Raw genomic sequence first — 20708 nt, forward strand, 5'->3', positions numbered from 1 at the left:
TTTCTAAATAAACGCCCGCCTGTCAAAAGCCGAGACACATTTACTTCCCCAATGTAGCTCAAGGAGACAATTAGCAAACAGAGGTGACACGGTAAACAGGTGCACCCATTATTTCTGGAGCTGGTGGCGATATATCCCCATCTCTGAGACTGATGGTAGATCATGTGACATAGCGGGTGAAGGATCTGTCTGCATCAGGGCTCGGCTGACGGTGTCTGCCAGCAGTTTGTATTGTCCTCCTCACCATCATCTCAAAATATGTATTCTCTCTCTTTACAGTCACGAGGTATAGGTTCGATCACGTCCGTCCTCTCATCTTTTTCACACACATCTCTTTTCTCATCACCAGTTCTTTTCTCTTTGTCACTCTATACATCTCTTTTTCTAGCATGTTCTCCCTTTTCCTTGCCCACAATCCCTTCCCTGGAATTATTGACAAGACTTTCTTTTCTTTTAATTCATAGTAGACCCTCGTCCGGTAAGAGAGGTCAAGCCAGTTTGTAAAAATGGATTGCATGTAAAGTGCTAATCAATGGAAACCTTTTCTCTTGAAGCTGGGAAAGTCTAGCTATAACATTTATTGAAAAAATATCCTACTATTTGAGCTTGAATTATATGACAGCTGTCTTATATACCCCGCAGGACTCCCAAGTCAAATGATCAGACAGCCTTAATACACCAATGATGCTATACTTTTTATCATTTGAAAATATAGATCTATTTAGTTCATCATGTGTATATATATTTTTTTTTAAATAGAGCAATTCAAAGTATTTCAATCTTAGATTACATTGAACGACATATTTCAAACACGTGTGCTATGTTGTAACAGTGTAACAGCCTTGGTAATTGTCGCTGGTGTTTGGACTGCATTTGCATGCTGAGATGTATAAATCAAATATAAAACAGCGAGTCGGTCTTTTGGCTTGTGCAGCATCAGAGGTATGTGAGACAGATCTCAGTCATATTGGATCCATCACAAACACATGTTCTCTCTGACGCGTTCTAACACGAATTCTCGCACAAGGCACACATGCACCCAACCTTCAGGCTTTCTCCAAATGATATCTGGGCCGTCACAAGTACAGGGACTAGCTACAAAGGGGATTCCATAAATACGTACCATACTTCTCAACTCACCTACTCTCTCTCCTCCAGTATGTGCTATTGACGTTCCACAGACATGGTGTAAAAGAGGAAGGTCGAGTCTATTTGAATCATTTAGGGACGTTGAGACAGCAGAAGGGTTCGTTTATGGGTTAGTTTATAGCAGTTTGATCCGTACGAGGGGACTTTATCCACCACAGCCTTTGGATGGATTCAGTTAGCTCAGCCTGCCACTGTTGTGAGACTACATCACGCTGTTAGAAATAAGAAATGATTGGCATCCAAGGGACACATTTTGCCTCTGACACTTTGGATAAGAATTAGTTGAAGGAGCGACAGTCTTTATAAGGAGTTATAATGATAATAATTATTTCGCTTTTTTTTTTATTGCAGGATAATTATTGAAGAGGGTCGTGTAGTCATCACTGTAATCAGTAAAGAAAGATGACAGAAAATCCACAGGGAAACAGATGGTACTTAGTTGTTTTTGTGTTTTTAAAAAATATTAAACTAGTACACTTAGTGCCAGGCTTAGGACGAGGACAATCAAAAGGAGAAATTATCAAATTGAAATCTCTTCACCCTCAAAAAATAAATAAATAAATGAGATTCACATGCACAATTAGGACTGGTTGGTGTCCTTTGCCAAAGCCACCCAATCAACCCTCAACACACTGTACCGGGAGGAAAAAATGCACAAAAAGCCTTTCAACTCAAAGAGCGGTATTTAACCAGAAAACCCTGACCCCTTGACTTTGTCTATTAGCATAGAGTGTATTGCATTGGTCGTTCGCACGCAATCGGCACGAATAAGGTCACCATTTGTTAGTTTGGCTCTTTTGGGATGTGCCTACGCGGCGTCCACCCGCACTTTCGCTGGTGCCCAGGCCTCGGATGTGTTTATTTTATTTTAATTTTTTTATTGTACACGACCAGCGAGGAAGAAAAAGTCTCTTGCTTTCCAGGGTCGGAGCGATCGGAACACAGAGGCTGCTGCCCTACATTCCTGACTAATTGTATAATTGGAAAAGCTCTCCAAATGAGCGCCCCCCCCCTTTCGCGGGCTGATCTTCCCAGCGCTTCCCCCCTTCAAAGCAAATCACAAAAGAGCATTTTGGGAATAATAATAATTGTAAAAAGCGTCCATTATTAATCTCGTTTACCACCACCACCGCCGCTGCTGGTACTCTCGCTACCACACATGGCACTCATACTCATTGGGAGCCAGGCCACCAATAGCGGCAACTTTTCTCTGATCAATGTCATCCATAACCGCGGTTAAAGTACAACCTGTGGACGACCCTGGAACTAGCCTACTCCCCACATTATTTTTGGATGGCCCTGCCTTTAGTAAAAAAGTCTGTGTATAAACTTTTTAAAATGTTGCCTCACTGGCATATAACTGATGATCTACCTGTGAGCTGTCTTTGCTTTCATATTTTACTGTTATGCCCGTGCTCATGGTCAAATTGGATTTTCAGATTTATGGCCTCTCTTACGCGCCTTTCATTTCCATGGATACGGAGGGACAGCGGGATGATTTCTGAGGTCGACGCTCAAGCAGGATTCCAAAGTGCAGTTAGAATGAATCTCTTAATTAACCCTATTGATCAGTAAAAAAAATTGAAGCAAATGTGATTTGCATACACCGAGAGTGATCAATGCATTAACTCATTTTCTTTTTTTCCAAAATCTGATTTCCTCAGTTTTCAAAGTGAGCGAAAGGAGAGTTGAGACTAATGTGGATCGATCCTGCATCTTGCAGACAGGAATACAAAGCATTTTATTAGTCACTGAAGGGCGATACATATCAGGAAGACATTTGTCTGAAGTCTGATACGTCAGATTATTGTCTCACCTAACCAAACATTGAAAGTACTCATCCAGTCTCTCTACTTCGTCTATGCTCTGTAACAACAGTGACGATCATAAAGTCACAGATTTGCTTTGTGAACATGAAATTTAAACAATACTCTATTTGTAAGCTAAATAGAACACATATTAGAAAGGGGATATTTATTCAGGGAAAAACAAAAAATGTTCTCTTTTTATTGTGTGAAAAGCAGCAACAAAAAACACCACCACCGACAACAACAGGAAGAAAAAAACCAATGGTGTTAAGAAAGCAGTATGCTGCTTTTTCCCAAGAGCGGCTTATTATAGAGTATTGATTTATAAGGCTTTAAACGCGATCCTCCATGCTCAAGTCAAGGGCAGGGTGAGATGGCTGCAGTCAGGCTACATGACAGTCATTGGGTGCTGCAGAAAGCCTGTTTCTGAATAGTTTTGGAACACAAAAGGGTAATTGTTTTAGCCCAGATGTTGCTTTCGCACAACAAGCAGGATACAATGTTCCTACTGAGCTGATGAGCCCAATCAGTGAAATGATTAAAAATTGATTTTGTCCCTGTAATTACAGTATGTAAACTACTTAGCCAGGATTGCAAAGGAAGTGATTTTCTAATTACGTATATACTCTGGTGTCTAATGATTGGTTTTTTGAAGTAATGAAGAGAGGGTCCTAACGACTCCTCTGTGTTCTGTTGTTTAAGAAAAAAAAAAGAGACCATCGTTAGGGCAAGGCATCAGGCAGACAAAGAGCTCAAATTGAATTTTCGCCAGCTAACATGCACAGATTCTGTTTGTTAGCATGCGATCTGGACGCTAATGGTGGCCATGACTTCTGCGGGGTCACCAGTACAACAATCTGGACCCTCCAATTAAAACATTCAGAGGTTATGATGTCATTGTCACCCCCAACACTAAAAAGGCAGATCACATCCTATGCGTTGTGATGATTGTGTTGTTTGTTCTATAACCTGCTAGTTCACATGCCTTCCCACCGTGATAGATAGGCCTAAGGCCGAGACAATAAGAAGACACAGTGGCACAATAAATTCAACCACACCTTTGTTTTATCACAAAACCAGAGAGCAACCTCTGTCCTGTGAACTCCACAAAGTATATTGCATGTAACAAACAGTTACATAATCTAGAGCATGGTCAAGCAAGTTAATGCTTCCAAAATTTTCAGACTAAACAGCTATTGATTTAGAACCGTGGAGAGTTACCGCACGTCTCAAAGAAAACAGGAGCTGCCTCCACTATTCAAGCACCATTTCAACATCATCAAATCACCTATGCTTATGCTAATACGGTGACAACTAAAAGATACCAAAAACGATTTAGTCCAGTCAACGTAAGCTAAATATAATGTGGTTGTCCATGGTTCTGATTTCTGTGTGTGTGCGCGTGTTCGTGTGCTTGTGTGTGTGTGTGTGTGTGCGTGCGTTTGTGCAAGTAGAAAAAACATGTTGACTCACCCTACTTGTATTGAAACGCCAATGACATCCTCCTCTCTTTCATGTTGATGAAACAGTCTATGACTCATACAATATACGCTTTTTAGCTTTGCTCGCTTGCCTAACTTCCTTTCATGGGCAATGATGAGCCAACTAGTTAACATTAGCCTATTACATCTAGCTACATATTGAACTTACATCCTCTCAGGCCAGGAGCACAATGTATACATTTATGGTTGGATCAGAATTGTCATTATAATCATTGGCCAGTACAGAGAATTAAGTAAAACCACAAGTCCAAATCCCTATCTTCGTCCATTTAATTTAGGGAGGGACAATTTTAGCTATCCAGCAAGCCACCGGAGGACAACGTCATAACAAGATGCAACAATTCAAGTTTTTTCTGTCAATTATGTTTTGCTTTTGATGTGATTGGTGTGAAGCCAAATCCAAACTGGCTTCCCGTGACACTTATTTTTGGTGTGCCAGGACCATTCACAGTTGAGTTCACTTAGTGTAGCTCATCGCTGATTGGCTATTGTTTTATTTAAAAAATTATAAAGGGAGACCAAATGCTCGCTGGCTTCCCTTTCATTCAATGCTACGGGCGGCAACAATGTCATACTCTTTTTGACCAGACAGCATCAAATAGACATATAAAAGACAGAGGGGCACTGTTTCGCTCGCACAGATGCTTTCTCTGGTGAGATACATCCAGCCCTTTGCGAATTTTAGGAAAATGATGAAAGATAAAGAGACGAAAGATACATTATATATACTGTATATATGATTTATTTTTCTTGGTAAAGTTGAATATACTAACCGTGATGTACTATATCTCTGGGTGTCAGTGTGCCACTAGTATTTTCCCTGACCATAATACTCCTTTAAATGTATCATTAACACTTCTTTATCTTTTATTCCATTGTTCTAACTCTTTAAAGTATAAGGATCATAAGAGGTTCAGACCCGCTGTCCTCTCTGGCTCCCTTGTAGAATCACAAGCTCTGAACTGTTCCACATGCCTTCTGTTGTAAATGCATGAACTTCTGATACAGATTTGACCTAGAATGGAGGCCATGTGTAATATGGGCAAATCGTCGGGGGGGTTACCAGGGGAAATAGGGAGATAAAGCCTCAGGGACATAATGTATTTTAAAGAAAACACAAATCATACCACTCAAAATATGTCATTATATCAATCCTGCTCTTCATTCTTTGGCAACAAATGTAGTACTTCGGAAACAGTTTTCATTGAACAGGACAGAAAATGACTAACTGGAAAGGTCTGATTATTGTTAGTAGTGCTCATGTGGTTTTCGATTTTCAGACTTTTTTTGGTGAAACAAATCCAGATTCATTACAGTATGGTGCCAGGACAACAACCTCTCCCTCAACGTGATCAAGACAAAGGAGATGATTGTGGACTACAGGAAAAGGAGGAACGATCACGGCCCCATTCTCATTGACAGTGCCGTAGTGGAGCAGGTTGAGCGCTTTGGGATCCTTGGTGTCCACATCACCAACAAACTATCATGGTCCAAACACACCAAGACAGTCGTGAAGAGGGCACGTAAAAGCCTAATCCCCCTCAGGAGACTGAAAAGATTTGGCATGGGTCCTCAGATCTTCAAAATGTTCTACAGCTGCGCCATCAAGAGCATCCTACATCCTACCTGGTTGCATCACTGCCTGGTATGGCAACTGTTCGGCATCCGACCGCAAAGGCACTACAGAGGGTAGTGCGTACGGCCCAGTACATCACTGGGGCCAAGCTTCCTGCCATCCAGGACCTCTATACCAGGCGGTGTCAGAGGAAGGCCCTAAAATTTGTCAAAGACTCCAGCCACCCGAGTCATAGACTGTTCTCTCTACCGTCGCACGGCAAGCGGTACCGGAGCGCCATGTCTAGGTCCAAAAGGCTTCTTAACAGCTTCTACCCCAACCCATAAGACTCTTGAACAGCTAATCAAATGGCTACCCAGACTATACTATCACTTTAACTCTACCTACATGTGCATATTACCTCAATTGCCTCAACTGACCGGTCCCCCCGCACATTGACTCTGTGCCGGTGCCCCCTGTATATAGCCTCGCTACTGTTATTTTACTGCTGCTCTTTAATTATTTGTTACTTTTATTTTAAAATATATGTTTTTTTATTATCTAGCACCTATTTTTTTTAAGACTGCATTGTTGGTTAAGGGCTTGTAAGTAAGCATTTAACTGTAAAGGTTGTATTCGGCTCATGTGACAAATACAATTTGATTGATCCAAAACTTAAGAGAGAGAAAAGAGAACTAGGGGGGGAAAAAAACCCGTTGAAATGCTGCCAGTATCAAACTGTACTTTTCAGACACAGTTGATTGTAAGAGAAGCCGATAGCACAACCAGCACACCCCTTTAATAATTCATTTAGTTCGGCTATGATCTATCATTTTGTACCTTTTGACATGCGATATTGAAATTTAATATTGCATCAATACAAATGATGTATTGCCAGTCGGCCCAAGGATGTGGATTGCAAAGAGATCTCAGAACATCTTTGAGTTCCTTCCCTATTCAAAGCCACATTGTACTAGAGCGGAGACGGAGAAGAAAAACATCCGTCTTTCTGGAGCTTTGATATGTGTGTTTAAAAATGACATCTTCAGAAACGCTCAGGGAGAACTTCTTTCCTCTACCCAAAGTCGTGTCTGAGAAGGGAAGAAAGGAAAGCGAAGGGAGCATGACAGTGGCGTTTAGGGGAGACGTCTTATGTTGTAGGGATCTTTGACATACTGTTTAGTTTCATGGAATCCCCTGGCAAAACTCTCGCTATGAGGGACTTTTGGGTGCGACGTCTATAGTCTAGGCTGTGGACTAGCCTATTTCTCGATTACTGTATAGTCATACATTTCCTAGTCTATTGTTCAATCCGTCTTTACTATTTACTAACTAACCTCTAAATCCCTAAGATGATGCCAACCCATGTTTCTCTAGTTGTATTCTCTCTCTGTGTTTTCTCGTAATGCGATAGACAGGATGTATTTGATTGTGTTGAACTGAGATCCTGATCTGTTTTTATCTGTGGTGCTAATGATTTCCTGTTTGTGCGATATTTATGATGCTGCTCTTGGAGACGGGTCTGTTGGTGTGTCATTAACACTCTCTCTCTCTCTCTCTCTCTCTCTCTCTCTCTCTCTCTCTCTCTCTCTCTCTCTCTCTCTCTCTCTCTCTCTCTCTCTTCTCTCTCTCTCTTCTCTCTCTCTCTCTCTCTCGCTCGCTCTCTCGCTCGCTCTCTCTCTCTCTCTCTCTGTCTCTCTCTCTTTCTCTCTCTCTCTCTCTGTCTCTCTCTCTTTCTCTCTCTCTCTCTCTCTCTCTCTCTCTCTCTCTCTCTCTCTCTCTCTCTCTCTCTCTCTCTCTCTCTCTCTCTCTCTCTCTCTCTCTGTTGTTTGCTTTCCCAGTGATCTACGGATGTCAATTAGAAGACCCAAAGAATACACGTTAGGTGAGGAACATTTCTTTTATACCACATAGAGGTGAGACTGAGAAATTGGACCCAGCTGACATTTCCATATTCCCCATTCATTTCAAAACCAACACCTATCTACAATTTGAATTGATTTATTTTTTTTAGGGACTATACCAGTTTAAATGGCTTCCATTTGGCTCATGGTGTACGCCAGACATCAAGCGCAGTGCAGTGTCCTGTGCCTGTGACGGTGGGAGAGGGATGTCGTGTGAGGAGGTGCTATGGGGCTCTGTGGGGCCTCTCCCTGTGTCTTCTGCCTGGGCTTATTAGTCTACCTGCGAGGGTCCTGCCCCTCTCCGGAGGTGTGCCTGCCGTGGGGCAACACCTAGGCAGGAGGGATACTCTGTGACAGATGACCTCTGTCTGTCATTCGCCAGACTCATACCTCACTCTGAGAGGCTGACAGTCAGACAGAGCCCAGGTGGACTTTAGCTGGCTCACCCAGGGCTTGTTGTCAGTGAGGGATCTCCTCACTAGCTCTGTGTTGTCTCAATGGGGGACTGGCCGTGCTATGTGTGTATTTGTGTGAAGGGATGTTTGTGTGCATGCCGTCTTGTGGGGGATGGACTGTTGACACACTTCATATTTCAAAATGTGGGACTGTGGAACGAAATGAAGATTGATGTGGAAAACTGTTTAGTACACGTCTTATGTCAGTAAATATATTATAATTTACACATATGTGACACATCTCACAAGCCTACTGTATATGCATACACATGATCAAAAACCCACACATATTCACAGGGGGGCTCAGATGTTATTAAAGCTATATGCTATAATTGCATTTGATCTCAAATAAACACAAATTCAGTCCATCTCCCACATAAAGATGGCAGATGTGATGGATGACCACATTAGCGCCAGGGACAACATTAGATTTGCTCAAAATTATTGATCTTTTGTTTGCTAGCCAAGTCGGCAATAAATAACCGTATAAGAGAGATGTGACTCATTATCGCCGTGCCAACTGACAGACCTCTGTCAAAACAACTCTCCTACCTCGCCACTCTCTTCTCTCTAACCGGATGGATTGAATCCACTTTTAATTCTCGCACTATTACTATCTGATTCCCTTAAAATGTTAATCCCACTCCGATAACCTGTATTATTCAATATTTTATACACATGCATTCAGAGGTTTTCTTTTTTATCCCTACCTTCTTAGTGAAAAAATCCTTTTATCACACAATGGGTAATTTATATCCATTACCAACATTTTCAATCCTTTTCAGTGCTGCTGTCAGTGCCTTTGGCACAGTCATGATTAATGTGATCTAATAATAGTATGCCATTATATTTCCTTTAGTAAAACATGTACCAACATCCTATTCAGCTCCACCAAATTCATTGCCTCTTAAAATATTTGTCCTTTTTCAGTTGAAAGAGAAGATCGCTATTTTCTCTCGGGAGATGATTACGAAGGTTTTTAGTGAGAATGGGTTCCTGTTTTCAGTCTTTTGACTTCGTGTGAGTTTGATGAGTGGTGGCAAGATGGTGATTTGGACATGCTCGAGTCTTCTCACGCTACAGGTAACACAACGCTGCTTCCCCGCCTCCATTGTTCGCTAGTGGCTTGTGTTCGGACTTGTGTGCTTCGAGTGCGCAGCAATCGTTTGTCATTTTAGACGCACACTGTTTCCCGGGTGGTTCCAGACATCACGTTCAGTCATCAAACCTACAGCCAATGGGTTAAAAATGTAAAGGAAATATGATATCATATTAAATGTTATATTTATTTTGTTTTTCACGAATAATAGTCTACTCATGCTGGTGATCATCCAGCCTTCGAGAACATTGTGGTTTCATACAGTAAGAGTCCCTCCAAACGTAGATAGAGTGATATAAATTGACCGAGACAATGATGTCCTAGTTGGGATAGGATAGGGGAGGGGGGGGGGGGGGGGTTGGAGGGGCAGCATGCTGAGCGACTGGCGGATTTGGGGGAGATGTGGAGCGGTCCAGGAGTGGGCTCACGTCCCACCAAGCCGGACGTTCTGAGCCAGCCTGCCATTTGTGGGGGCACGTTTCTGACTGGGGTGCCAACAACCTCCCCCGCTCGCTCCCCAAAGAGGGTTAACCCTTACTGGGTTCTTAGACTTGTATCCAGAATGAACAGGTGGTCGCACAAAACATGGGCATCAATTTCCTCATGACTTATCCCAGTGTGGATAGAGGGGGAGGGAGAGAGAGAGAGATCGGGAGACTGTAACAGAGGGAAAGGAAGAGATAGAGGACAGAGAGAGAGACAGCGAGAGATAGTGAGACACAGAGAGCAAGGGTGTGTGTGTGTGTTCCTGTCTTGTATTTGTTTATTACTAGTGTGGTTGGTGGTATGGACTAGCTTGTGGAGGGTCCCACCACTGTGTGAAATTGACATCAGATGGCCGTGATGACTAGAACAGAACGATATCACATCTCGTTTCCATTTAGCAAGGGGCAGCTGTGGCGGGCAGTGGGGGGGGGGGGGGGCACCTGACCCCGGAGTCAAACCACACTCCGACCCCCGCACTCCCAGAACCAAGCACAGCTGTCAACACTTTACATCAAAAGACACTCCCCCCCCCCCCCGCATATGTATTTTTCCCTTCTCAAATGCTATGTTCCAGAATTGATCCTACTCCATTTAAGGATGATGTGCATTTGAGACACCGCTTTTTTTTTTGTATTCCTTTTTTTTTGTCTCAAGTGTCCGGCTCCAAGCAGAGACGATCGAAATGAAACCGTTTCAAAGCCAAACGATATGGGACAGAGTTTTAGTATAGCTCAACATGGCACACGCAGCATTTGCCTCTGACCACAACATTCATCCAGCCCTCTGTGGTTGGGAGAGCTGTGGTCACTTAGACATGTCAAGATCAAACACTCGACAACGTTTAACACTGTTGTTCTTGTTTCGCTGGGAGGTCTTTGTTTAGTAGGACGCACATAAATAAGCGGAGAGTAACCAATAAACAGTTGGCGAAAACAGCCTTTCTGCGTCAGCGTATTTACTAATGTCTGATTACATTTCCAGAGGAAAAAAGCTTGTAGGTTGTAAATAACAAACTGTCACAATGTTATTTACCCACTTTAATATGCACTCCGTGTGATGAATATTTTCTGCGTGTTGTATGTGCATGAATGAAATGTTCTCTCTGTTCTCTCTGAAATGTTCTCTCCGAATGAAATGTTCTCTCCAAGACTGGAAGGTTACAGTTGAAAAGTACCTTTTTTTTAATGTCCTCATAAATGGATCAGTCAATGGAGAGATTCAGACAGATAGATAACAGAGAAGAGGAGCGATTGTGTCCTGGGGTTATTACCGTACAGTAGACTCACCTTTTCCTCCTCTAGGTCCTTCACATCAGCTCTCCCTCTTAATAGGGGAAATCCTTCAGGAGGGGGTGAGAGAAGAGGAGGGGGTGGGGGGGTGTGGGGAGGGGGGTGGAGGCTGTGAGCTCAGCAATTTCCTTCCAGGACCCAGAGTAGACCAGACCAGAGCTGAGCAGAGCGTCACAGTCTGTCTGAGACTCTGGAGTGAGTCAGGCATTTAGAGAGAGGGGGGAGGAGGAGAGGGGGTTAAGAGAGGGAGAGAGATAGAGCGAGTGTGAGGGAAGGAGAGGGGTGTAGACTGAGAGGGGTAGAGCGAGTGAGAGAGGGGGGAGGGAGTGTCACTCACATGGAATAAGCCCCACACGTCTGGTTGCACCACACAGTTATTCCCATGATGCAATCTGTGTGGGGTGATGATGATGAACATGATGATGATGAAGGTGATTATGATAATGATGAGTGCACAGACAACAGTTGTCGTGGCTGCCTCTCAGTTTGCATCATCTGGCCCTATATAAATATACAGACGGCCTACATGGGCATATCAACGCTAATGCCCCTTTAATCCCATAAGTGCTCCGTTATGGCAGAGGTGGGTTAGTCTCTTAAAGTCCAAGCTGGCTCTCCTTCCCTCCATCCCTCCTCCCTAATTAGGCACCAGAGGATCTGACTAGAGGGGCTGTGTGTGGCAGCAGCCCTGAGCTGAGCCTGGGTGGTGGTGGTGGTGGGGGCACACAGGACTGCAGCAGCCCAGCCAGGAGGCAGGTCACAGGGGGAGAGTGGCAGGGCAGCAGTGGACACTCTGGAGGTGGGGCCCCTGGCATGCCACACCAAGGTTAGTTCACCTAGCAGCTATTTCTAACCCGGCCGCAGAAAATGCCTTCACCGTCAACCCCTACGTATGTTGAGGAGGTGTGGGTGAATATGTAGCGCTCATCTGTTGATAGCGGGTAAAACACAGTGCCCAGCATGTTGATTTATATCTATTTATATTAAAGTCAGGATGGCTAGAGGAGCCTGACACCTAAATGTAGTCACGTGATGGAGTTAGCACCGCCCCCCAACACCTTCTCTGCCCCCCCCACGCACCTTCTCTGCAATGCCCCCCACCTGCTCTGCACCACCCCGCCACCTTCTCTGTACCGCCCCCCACCTTCTCTGCACCACCACCCGACTTCTCTGCACCACCCCACCTTCTCTGCACCGCCCCCAACTTCTCTGCACCACCCCCAACTTCTCTGCACCACCCCCCACCTTCTCTGCACCGCCCCGCACCTTCTCTGCACCACCCCCCAACTTCTCTGCACCCCCCCACCATCTCTGCGCCGCCCCCCGACTTCTCTGCACCGCCCCCAACTTCTCTGCACCCCCCCACCTTCTCTGCACCACCACCCATCTTCTCTGCACCACCCCCCGACTTCTCTGCACCCCCCCCACCATCTTTGCACCGCCCCCGACTTCTCTGCACCCCCCCACCTTCTCTGCACCGCCCCCCGACTTCTCTGCACCGCCCCCCGACTTCTCTGCACCGCCTCCGACTTCTCTGCACCACCACCCCAACTTCTCTGCACCACCACCCCAACTTCTCTGCACCACCCCCCCACCTTCTCTGTACCGCCCCCCACCTTCTCTGCACCGCCCCCAACTTCTCTGCACCGCCCCCGACTTCTCTGCACCGCCCCCGACTTCTCTGCACCACCCCCTGACTTCTCTGCACCCCCCCCCCCCCCCCCCCCACCTTCTCTGCACCACCCCCCACCTTCTCTGCACCGCCCCCCACCTTCTCTGCACCGCCCCCCACCTTCTCTGCACCGCCCCCCACCTACTCTCATCTTTTCCTTTTCTAAATTTGGACGAGGACATTAAATGGATGTGCTATAATTCAGTGTGTGTGTGTGTGTGTGTGTGTGTGCGTGCGTGCGTGCGTGCGTGCGTGTGTGTGTGTGTGTGTGTGAGAGGGTGTACATAGTTCTGTGGTTATGAAGTGAAGCATTATGGCAAAAAAATGCTTAAATAATTTAGCGATCACATTATTTTGTAATGCCATTCTTTAGAACGGACTCATTCACTCTAATAAATGCGTTGCTGGAAAGTTCCGGGGATTTTGTGGGGCGCCAGTGAGCGATAGCAGCCACCCGACTCCTAGCTCCAGTCTCCCCCTCGATGCTACCATGTGACCTGTACCATATTCCTCACGATCAACACTGTGGCCAATTGAGACAAAAAAAAGGACACATATTTTATTTATGTGTCAAAAGTGCGTTGAAAGATGGCGGGATCACTCCATCCGCGCGGGTCAATTCTCCCAGATGGAGGGTCCGGATGGTGCACAGAAATGGTAGGGTTATTGATTTGTCAAAGAAATACAGCGTGCGGGTTGGGCTTAAACGGCCACATAAACCTGAGCTGTCAGGAGCAGAGAGGCAGAGCGCTGACATTTAGCCACACAAACGGAGTGGATGGATTCACCGTACCAACACGCCCGTCTCAGCCAGATCATATCTCTATTGTAAGCGCCTGGGAGAGGCTCACTTATGTAGGGGATTTTTCACATTACACCACAGTGGCATAAAAAAAGTTACCCTCCTCCTTTATTGGAATACATACCTGGATTTAATACAAGGAGTGGGAGGGCGAGAAAATGCACACATGCGGAGTCTGGGCCCATAAAAAGGATAGTTTAACAATTGATCGAGAGCAGTAGTGGAAATGGCAGCTGTAAATCAATTTAATCTCCGAGCAGTTAAAGACTGTTTTCTAATGAGGTTAATGTCACATAATGACCAAATTCCTCCATTTAAAAGATGCCCTCAAGGTGTTGGAAAAAGATAGATGTCGCCTAGCAACATTAACTCGTCATGACCCAGCTGACACTGAGGGGAAAAGTTTTCCCCCCAAGAGGGGATGTAATGTTTTATTTAAAAAAAAATTAAAGAATGAAACGTGGAACGTTGAAGTGGATGGCGGTTGGGAAAGCAAAGTTGAGGGAATGTTGGGAAAACGTTGGGCTGGCTGTCTAGCGCTACAGGACGGAGGCTCAGAAGAGAAGCCATGGCTTTAAAGGGGAATGAAACGTCACAATGAGCCATCACTAATACACAGTGAATCGGGTTTACCCTTCAGGGTTTCAGGGTGTTCATGGGATCTCTTATGTCATGGGAGACGATACTGGTAAGGGTGGTGTGCACTTTGCAGAGGGCAGATGAAATGCTAACAGACATGCCAACACAAAAACGACAGGTAAATGATGAGATCATTACTAGACCCATACAAAGCCTTTACTTTTAATCTGACACAAATCTTACCGTACTAACATTTGCGCTCGATCTGCTTTGCAAATCTAAGGCTGAATCACCGTGCGTAACCTAAAACGGAAAGAAAGGGTTCCGATCCACAGGCCAACCATTCATCACCGAGGCCCTAAAGCTATTATCATGATCTAATTAGGTTTAAGATAAGTCTGTGTCATGCCCCTGTCCAAGGCTGCCTTGTCCCCAATTCTACGAATTCAGAACATCCCAATTTCAAAATCCCACTCACGCTGTATGTTGAACGAATACAGGAGCTACTAATGCAATTTCATACTACTACATACCCACCCACTTACAGAAATCCATAAATTCACACGATGACACAGATTTACACACATTAACGCGTACAGTAGCTTGTGCGTGCGTGTTCACAGTGGAAGTAGATCAGATACAGCATGTGATGGAGGCCCATGTCTAAGTCTCTCCATTACTCACTAGAGGCATCACTTTCTCAGCACTGTGCTCTTGCCCCTTCTGTGTTCCTCTCCTCCTGTGCTGTAATGAATTGAGGCGCAGATGAGAGGATTTTTTGGGGGGGGGGGATTACAGTAGCGTTGCTGAGACACGCAGGCACTGACCTATAAAGAAGCCCTTTGAGGAGACCCATTAATCCACCTGTCCAGAAATACTATATTTATATGTGTATCATAAATCTCGGCTGAGGTAGTCAAATGCAATTTGGAATTACCAACGCAGACACGCAATTCATTTCTTTAGCGTGATTAGCGACAGTGGCGCGACTGGCTGGCTCAGTGGCTGGCAGGGGTGGCCTGATGTACACACCGTGTGTTCGTTACACCAACTAACTGCACTGGGTGTGTAAAGAACACACGCGCACGTACGTGCGCACAATAAAGTATGTACTGTATATAAGAAAACATACGGTACGGTATGCACGCTCATCGGAGACGGTCCCGCTGACATCGCGTTCTAGCCACGCTGATTTGATTCCACTTGCGTAGTCCGCGTGGCTCAGTTGGTAGAGCATGGCACTTGCAAGGCCAGGGTTGTGGGTTTGATTCCCGCGAGGGGACCAGTATAACAAATGTATGCGCTCACTACTGCAAGCGGGTCCGGATACGAGTGCCTGCTTAAATGACTCAAATGTGAAAAAGTCTTTCTATGTTGATAAACTAAAGATATAGGTCACACTGGAAATCCTGACCTGATGAGATGCCTTTTCATTCTCTTTGTCATGCCCCATCCTCCCTTACGGCAACAAGAAGAGAAATATGATTAAGAATGAGGGCTCTCTTTCACTTACTTACTTCCCTCATCTGATAAAACACAGCTGAATGGCCACAATAAGAAGGGAAATAGCATTTACTCCATTTTGATCTGTGCAGGTTTTCTGAAGGGCCACTTTTACCCCGACGAGGGTCTTTCTCTCCTCTTTGATTGATATGTGAAATACGTCTCCCTCTCCAGCTCGAAAGGCAGACCCCGTGTGGGGCTGAAAGGTGCTCATTGTCAAGGCAGGGACTTGTCAGGAAGCAATCCTGTTCCCAAGGCCTGGAGAATGTGTCCAAAAGATACAGCCCCCATTTGGGTACTTTAGGAACTTTCGTTTTGCGTCTGAGGTCCCTTTTAATCCTGATGAATTTTTATAGACACTGTGGCGTTCAATAGCTAGCCGGTCTAATGCCTAATAAAAAAAATTAAAAAACACCCACATACCCAACTAACAATCCTTAACTTAAAGCATTAAAGGGAGGGTTAAAAGGAGAGGTCTTTGTTGAAGGACACATTGGGGTGTATTTAAGTTCTACAAAGGCCCTCTCCTGAATGGAGCCTGATTTCTGTGAACAGATTTTCAAAAAATTCGGGGCCTAAAAATAGCAGCGTTGTGATGAAACAGGGCTTGAAAAAACCGAAAAGTCTCACGGGACAGGGAACCTGATGTGAGTTAGACACCCAGGACGCTCAGACGTTGCTACACTGAAAGAGAACAACAAGAAGAGAGACAGCTGGGGAGTATCTGGAAGGGAATTAACGGTATGATGGAACATGTTAAATCGCACAGTGGATTCTTTAACCTTGTTTTTATCAGTGTTTATCCAAAACCACACAATGGGGGTTCTGTGTGGATAGAAGGATCTTTTTTTTCTAATCTACTTCTCAATAACATCCCAGGTTTTACTCCTAGAATCAACCTTATCCCTATTTCAAATCCCTGTTTTCTGGTTGGATGTTTTCGTCGTTCCGTGGGTGCCTCTCGACCTCTGTTTCGGCTTCAAATTGGAGGCACATTTATGCAAATGCAGTCGACACCTACAACCAGAGGAATATGTGGCAGCTGTAGAGGAGAATTCAATTTAGACACCCCTGAGGTGTGGTAATTGATCCGCACACGTTTTGTTTCTGCCTCTCTCTTTCTTCTCTCCCCCTCTTTTTGTTGTTGTTGCGCTCTTGCCTGTTGTTGTCTCATGAAAACCAAACTCCTGTTTCAGGATTGAGGCGACGCAAATGCCACAGGGACTCATCAGCAGTTGTTTCGTTACTGTGAAGCTTTCTATAGGTGCCAATGCTATGCCCCATACTAACTTGATCACTTTCTTTGTCGTGTTATTTTGGCACCCAGTGTTTACGACTGCCCTTCGTATTATCCACGTCCGATGTGTCATTTTGTCCTGATTTCGTCTCGATCTTCTTAACTCCCGGAGTGACAAAAGGAGTCTCTGAATCTGTCTGTTTTTAAGAAACAAGGCCAATTCAAACAGATGACCTGTTGTCACAGACAGAATGAAGATCCCCACTGAGGATTCATCCCAATGTGACGTTTATGAGGTTGCCCGCCACACTGTAACCCGTTGACTTGTTTTATCCTTATTCTAGTTGGTTGAAAAGTTCTCTTTTACTGACGTTGCTCTTTCACTGTGCTCGCCCTCCCCGTCTTGCCCCTCCTCCTCCTCCTCATGTATCGAGGTGGAGGGTTCCAAGTGCTCGATGATGCATTAATACGGACACCTGCTTTGTTCTGGCGGCCGGCGTATCGCCTGTTTCGCCCGCTCCCCCTCTTTCATCATCCTTCTGCGGTTTGTTTGGAACCGACCTGATCTGAGAGCAGGTCTGGCTTGGGTTTCATTCTTACATTCATCTTCAAGGGAGGTGGGCATGCAGGCGGAAGGCTGGGGATGCAGTGTGTGTGTGTGTGTCTGTCTGTCTGTCTGTCTGTCTGTCTGTCTGTCTGTCTCTGTCTGTCTCTGTCTGTCTGTCTCTGTCTGTCTGTCTGTCTGTCTGTGTGTGTGTGCGCGTGTGCGTGTGTGTGTGTGAACGGACTAGTGGTCCACGGGTCTGTCTGTCTGTCTGTCTGTCTGTCTGTCTGTCTGTCTTTCTGTGTGTGTGTGTCTGTCTGTCTGTCTGTCTGTCTGTCTGTCTGTCTGTGTGGGTGTGTGTGTGTCTGTGTGCGTGTTTGTGCGTGCGTGTGTGTGAACGGACTAGTGGTGCACGGGTCTGTCTGAACTCATTCCCCTCTGAACTCGTATGTGACTTACGCATGTCATGTGGTGGACTTCCAATGTAGCAGGCTGGCTTCAGGTCAGTGTGTTCATCCCCCAGCTTAGTCAGTACATGCAAGAAGGGAACAGTGTTAGAATCCATCCCACGTCCTTGAAAGATTCAGACTAACCCTCCCCTGACTTGTCATTCCATTAAATCCGAAAGAAAAAAAGAGTAGAATCCTTAATGTGGCACAATATGTTCTGTTTCATTATACCTTCTTAGTTGGGAGAGAGGCAAAAGGCCAGTGAAAAGGAATACTTGCTATTTAATTACTGTCAGCTGAATGAGCTCTGTTCTGTTCGCCCCCTCCCTGATGTAAAAATTCTTATTCACTTAGTATGTAGGTCACATTACAGCGGTGTCTAGTTATTGGACATGGGCTTAGATAACTGTTTGTTGAGTATTAAATGCTTTTGCTGCCTCAGCACCCTTTCTAACTGGTGTTTTTCACACAGCTGTGCGACTGAAAGGAGGCAACGCTGCAGCAGAAATCATGTCGCCCCCTCCGCCCCCTCCGCCCCCTCAGCCCCCGCCAAAATGTGGGGCTGGGTGTTTTCGCACTGTAAAAAGTGATTTAGTGACATACGTTCCGATTATATATTTTTTCCCCCTTACGATTTATTACTTTTAAGTTAAGAAGATCAGTTATATATACACGAAGCGCAGTCACAGCTATGGAGCTAGCCGTTGGAATGGCCAAGAATAAACAGAGACGAGCTCTTTGACAACAGTGAACCCGTGACCTGTGGTGTGAGCCAAGCAGGTGAATCTGTGCTTTCTGGACTCTTATCCGTGTTTGCTTTCTGTGACCTTGCGCTCAGCTAACGCCGGGCTGCTTTCGCACAGTGCCGCCTTAATGGTGCGGATAGGACCCAACGTTGCCACAGCGCTTTCCTGAGGTTTGGCCTAGCCTGTCGTTTCTGGCCAAACGGGAGCCGTTGGCTGTTCCTCTCGCTCTCCTCCCTTGTATGAAATGAGCCCAGATGGTGATGGATTTTTCAAGTACTGACATCCCCGCTTGAGAGCACACTCCCTTCCCTCTTTGTGCCGAGCAAGTCAGGCACAATAACATCATGATGCGATCGTCAGCTTTCTGCCGCTACCATCCGCCATTGATTGACAAAGGACACACACACACACACACCACACAAAAACAACACAGCTCGCGTATTCTGAAAGCATGTTCTCTTTAGAGAAGAAGGTGTTTACAATGAAGACAGAGAAACCACCGGAGTGATGTTGGGAGACCTACCGGGTCAGAAAACACCAACTATGTCCCGTAATACACGGTAGATATGAGAGATAATTCTGGACAGTGAGAGCAGAGCCTGGACGTGGCAACAGTGCACATTTGCCACAGCCCCATTGAGTCAACTCTGAAGCTAAATGATGTCATTGGCTAACTAGCCATTCTCAGGCCATTGCCTCGGTTTGCGTGACTAAATACGTACAATTAAGGCCCCGGCACTTCTCAATCTCTATGAGCACATTGTTATCCCGGGTTCAAGTGCACTGATAATGGGGGCCGGAGGAAAACAGGCGTATCATCGAAGCGCTGCACACAGAGGGCTGGTGGGTAAAATAGATGTCTCATTATTAGTCGCATTCTCTTTCGCCCCAATAGCACAGCTCTCTCACTCTTTCTCTCTCGCTGTCCTTTCTCTCTATCGCTCTATCTATCTCGCTGTTCTTTCTCTCTCGCTCTTTCTCTCTCGCTGTCTTTGCTCTCTCTCGCTCTTTCTCTCTCTCTGTCTCTGTCCTTTCTCTCTATCTATCTCGCTATCTATCTCTCTGTCCTCTCTTTCTCTCTCTCTGTCCTTTCTTTCTATCTCTTTATCTATCTCTCTGTCCTTTCTCTCTCTCTTTCTGTCCTTTCTCTCGCTATATCTCTTTCTTTCTCTCTGTTCTATCTCTCTATCTCTCTCTGTGTCCTTTCTCTCTACCTCTCTATCTCTCTCCTTTTCTCTCATTCTCTAGCTCTCTCTCTGTCCTTTCTCTCTATCTCGCTCTCTGTCCTTTCTATCTCCCTCTCTGTCCTTTCTCTCTTTCTCATCTCTCTATCTCTCTTTCTCTCTCTCTGTCCTTTCTCACTACCTCTCTATCTCTCTCTCTGTCCTTTCTATCTCTCTATCTCTCTCTCTGTCCTTTCTCTCTATTTCTCTATCTCTCTGTCCTTTCTATCTCTCTATCTCTCTCTCTGTCCCTTCTCTCTATCTCTCTCTGTCCTTTCTCTCTCTCTATCTCTCTCTATCTCTCTTTCTCTCTCTCTGTCCTTTCTCTCTATCACTCTCTCTCTCTTTCTGTCCTTTCTCTCTCTCTCTGTCCTTTCTCTCTATCTCTCTTTCTCTCTCTCTGTCATCTCTATCTCTCTCTCTGTCCTTTCTCTCTATCTCTCTATCTCTCTCTCTGTCCTTTCTCTATATCTCTATATCTCTCTCTCTCGGTCCTTTCTCTCTATCTCTCTACCTCTCTCTGTCCTTTATATCTATCTATCGCTCTCTCTTTCTCATCTCTCTATCTATCTTTCTCTCTTTCTCTCTCTGTCATTTCTCTCTATCTCTCTTTCTCTCTCTGTCCTATCTCTCTATCTCTCTATGTCCTTTCTATCTCTCTATCTCTCTCTCTGTCCTTTCTCTCTATCTCTCTTTCTCTCTATGT

The 20708-nt window shown here is 45.2% G+C and overlaps 1 protein-coding gene across 15 annotated transcripts in view; it reads left to right on the top strand.

Moving 5' to 3' along the window:
- Window positions 1-20708, top strand: part of znf536 (zinc finger protein 536) — a 189252-nt gene that overhangs the window by 19313 nt on the left and 149231 nt on the right. For all 15 annotated transcript variants that reach the window (XR_008759248.1, XM_055920949.1, XM_055920941.1 and 12 more), the window contains one exon: window positions 7856-7899. The gene's annotated coding sequence lies outside the window, so the exon portion shown is untranslated. The remainder of the gene's footprint in view (window positions 1-7855; window positions 7900-20708) is intronic.

This window comes from Salvelinus fontinalis, chromosome 4 (genome assembly GCF_029448725.1).
Source record: "Salvelinus fontinalis isolate EN_2023a chromosome 4, ASM2944872v1, whole genome shotgun sequence".
In the NCBI taxonomy this organism is placed as follows: domain Eukaryota; kingdom Metazoa; phylum Chordata; class Actinopteri; order Salmoniformes; family Salmonidae; genus Salvelinus; species Salvelinus fontinalis.